The sequence below is a fragment of the Mesoplodon mirus genome (genome assembly GCF_964341445.2).
Source record: "Mesoplodon mirus genome assembly, chromosome: 2".
In the NCBI taxonomy this organism is placed as follows: Eukaryota; Metazoa; Chordata; class Mammalia; order Artiodactyla; family Ziphiidae; genus Mesoplodon; species Mesoplodon mirus.
The window spans coordinates 120,670,163-120,674,687 of record NC_138977.1 but is presented as its reverse complement, the minus strand read 5'-3'; positions in this window follow the sequence as shown (position 1 = coordinate 120,674,687).

Sequence of the window (4,525 nt, the reverse complement as noted above, 5' to 3'; positions counted from 1 at the left end):
GGCTTCCCTGGCAGGGATGCACTTTGTCCAGCTGAATCTTGGTTTGGACCATGAACTTCAGTACGTCCCCAGGTGTAGAGCCATCATGCCCAGAGCCCTCTCCCCTTCCACTGTCCAACCCTCTCATCCCCCGCACCCCACCCTTCTGATCTCGGAAGAATGAAATGGACTCAGTATGATCTCTGATTTTGTGCTCCTTCTTTGTAAAATCCCTGCACTGAGATGGTTGATGCCAGCACCTGTGCCTTACAAACAGGTTTAGGCATCGCCAGCAATTCCTCCCCCGACTTTCCCCACCTCCTCCCATTACTAATTCTTCAAAGTGCAACTCAGTGCACAAACCCTGGCCTCCGTGTAGCTTCAATCATTGTTCTCAAACATCCTCTATGGGACAATGCTTTTGTAAATGTGTATGGGGCTTGAGAAGACAAGGAAAAGGTGTGAGGTCATAATTAAGCATTTTTCTGCATCGTAGGCATGTTTCCTTATTGGGGAGAACATCGGGGAATTCCGGATGCTTACTGGTAAGAGTAGAACAACCTCCTCCAAGAACTAGTAACTAAGACAGCCTCTGTCCAGTCCAGACATTCTTTGTGTCCAAACCTTTGGAGTCAGAAAAGCCAAATGCAATGCTGTTTCTTCTCAGGGAATCCAGATTCAGGTCAGAGTTGATCTCATTCATCTCCCCCATGATGAGGGAGGATAGAGTGAAGCCTCTCTCTAGCTCCCCTAACACTGAACTGGAAAATCCCACCAAACTGGAATAATGGAAAGACCATGATAAGATATTGGCTCAATAAATGCTAGGTCTCATTTTCTTATTAACACACTTGTGGCAGATGAGGTGGAATGGAGGGGTGAGCAGAGAGGAAAGGAAGGAGAGTGGTTGGGATGAAGATCCAGTTAGGATGGAGCTTCATCGGAACCCTATCCCTGGTTAAAGAGGCCAGGGCATCATGGTCTCCTCTCTCATTGCCAGCTCTTCTCCGAGTCACTCAGCAATGGATGGAGGATAAGAGTGTTATGTAATAACTATGTCTTCTAGTTTCTGTATTTGATGTTTGACATCTTGAGGCCTTGCTGACTCTGAAGGGATTGCCCCTCCCAAAGCTACTTAATCCCTAAGGATAGTAATTATTTTCATATGCAAACCAACCAATCCAGAGCCTACACCCCAACTACCTCCTTTATCAGGCTCTCACACTCTAGGCCACTACCCACCTGCCCTAATCGCCCCACTGCCAGATACTCAACAACCAGGGACAGACCCTATGCCCTAGACCCTGCTGCAGTTATTCAAACTAGCCAGTCCTCAGCCTGCTTACCCTGCCTCACCTTTTCCTTCCCATGGAAACCACAATAAAAACTCTTGCCCACATTTTTCCTTTACTCTTTCTGCCTTGTGATTGATCCCGGTGCTTCCCCATGTGACGCTGCATGGCTTAGTGAACCCTCCTCTTCTTGGGATCTGTGAGTATAACGTTATCTTTTCTGATCTGTTGGCCTCACACCAGATGATAACTTGACTTTGCAGGAAGAAATTAAGAGCACTGGAAATGGTATCTGGGTAAATATAAGAAAAGGTTGTGTAAATGTATTTTTTCTCTTTTCTCCTAATTTTGTTAAAAGACATAATGTTATATAAAGTAACAATTATAACACTGTACTGTTGGGTTAGTAACATATATAGAGATATGATAATCGTAGCACAAAGGAGAGGGGAGGAAATGAAGATATATTAGAGCAATATTGCTGTATTTCACAAGAATTAAGTCAGTATTAACCTGAAGTAGATGGTATAAGTTAGCATGCATATTGTAATTTGTAGAGCCACGACTACGAAAATAACTCAAAACTACAGTAAGACAACAGAAGAATCAAAATGGTACCCTAAAAAATTGTTTAGCACAAAAACAGTGAAGGGGGAACAGATTTTTAAAAAGAGATGTAGAAAACAAAGTGGCAGGCCTAAATCCAACCATGTCAATAATTATATTAAATATAAGTGGACTAAACACTATAATCAAAAGGCAGTTATTGTTGGACTGGATAAAAAAATCAAGATTCGGTGGTTACTGTTTATAAGAGACACATTTCACACACACACACAAAAACCCCACAAATAGGTTGGAAGTAAAATGATGAAAAGGGTATACCATGCAAATGGTAGCAACTAGAGAGCCAGAGGTGACATATTACTATCAGACAAAATGGACTTTAAGACAAAAATATTACTAGAGACAAGGAGGGATATTTCGTGATGATAAAGGGTAAATACATTAGGAAGATATAACAATTTAAAATGTAATAGTACCTATCAGCAAAGTCTTAAAATTTATGAAGCAATAATGGATAGAATTGAAAGAAGAGATAGACAATTTAACAATTATAGTTAGAGATTTCAATACCCCACTTTCAGTAGTTGATAGAACAACTAGACAGAAAATCAGCAAGGATGCAGAAGACTGGAGCAGTACTATCAATCAATTTGACATGTATAGAACACTCTACCTAAAAATAACAAATACACATTTTTTCAAAAGCATATGGAACATTCTCCAGTTTATATCATATATTGGTCCATAAAACAAATTTCAATATATTTAAGAGGATTTAAGTCATTTAGAGCCACAAAGGGATTAGAAATTGGGAACAAAGAAATTTGGGAAGTCCTCAATTTTTAGAAATTAAACAACACATTTCTAAATAACCCATGAGTCAAAGAAAAAAATCACAATGAAAATTAGAAATATTTTGAGCTGAACTAAACAAGAATAAAACATATCAGAATTAATGGGATGGAACTGAAGTAGGACTTAGAAGAGCAGAAAGCTCTAAAAACAATAACTTAAGTTTCTGTCTTAAGAAACAAGAGAGACGGAGAGAAAGAAAGAGAGGCAATTAAACCCAAAGAAAGAGTAAGAAAGGTCGGAAGAAATCAGTGAACTAGAAAACTGAAAAATAGAGAAAATCAAGGAAATGAAAGGTTGGTTCTTAGAAAAGATCAATATTGATATACTTTTAGCTAAACTGACCAAAGAAAAATAAAGACACAAATTTACAACATCAAGAATGTAAGAGGGGCATCACTGCCGACCTTACAGAAATTAAAAGTATTATAAGTGAGTATTATGAATAACTTTATGCCAACAAATTAGACGACTTAGATGAAATGAAAAAAAATCCTAGAAAGAAAGGAATTGTCAATACTGACTTAAGGGGAAACTGAAAGTCCTGAATAGATCTGTAACAAGTAAAGAAATGGAAATAATAGTTTAAAAATCTTCCCATGAAGAAAATCTCAGGCTTTCCTTTTCATCAGAATTCACTGGTGAATTCTCATATTTAAAGAAGAAATAATACCAATCTAATACAACAGAGGAAGAGGGACGATTTCCCAACTCATTCTATAAGGCTAGTATTACCCTAACAAAGCCAGACAAAGTCATCAAAGAAAAGAAAACCACAGACCAATGTCCCTATTGCAACAGATGCAAAAATTCTTAACAAAATATTAGCAAACCAAATCCAGTAGCATATAAAAAATGTTTAAACACCATGACCACATAGGATTTATCCTAGAAGTGCAAGGTTGATTTAATATTCAAAAATCAATCCATGTACTATACCATTCAAACAGAATAAAGGACAAAAACCTCATGATCATCTCAAAAGATGCAAAAAGAAAAAATTCAACACAATCCAACACCATTCATAATTAAAATTCTTTAAAAACTAAGAATAGAGGAAACTTTCTCAGCTTTATAAAAAGCATCTATGAAAACCCTACAACTATCATACTTAATGGTAAAAGACTGAATTCTTTCTCCCAAAGGTCAAGAATAAGGTAAAGATATCAGTGCTCACCACTTCTATCCAACTTTATACTGGAGGTTCTACCCAGTGTGATAGGGGCAAGAAAAAGCAATTAAACACATACAGATTGGAAAGGAAGAACTAAACCTGTTCACAGATTCATAGATGATGTGAATTTGTATGCAGAAAATCCTGAAGATTCTACCTAAAATCTACATAAAGAACAAAGTAAGAATACTTAAACCACTCAATTTCAAAACTTACTACAAAGTTACTGTAACCAGGAGAGTGTGATTTTTGGCTTAAGGACAAAACATGCAGACAAACTGAACGAACAGAAATACAGAAATGAACTCTTACGTTTATGGTCAATGAATTTTTTACAAGGGTGCCAAGTCAACTTAATGGAGGAAAGGATGATCTTTTCAACAAATGATGCTGGAAGGATTGGATATCCATATAACCATATGTAAAATAAAAATAAAAACAAACTTAGATTGGTATCTCACACCATATTTAAAAAATCAACTCAAAACATATCATAGTTAAATGTAAGAGTTAAAACTGTAGTCTTCTAGAACAAAACATAGGAGTAAGTCTTTTTGACCTTGGATTAGGCAAAGATCTCTTAGATATGACACCAAAAGTTCAATTCATTTAAAAAAAAAAAACCTTTAGTAAATTAGACTTCATTGAAATTAAAATATTT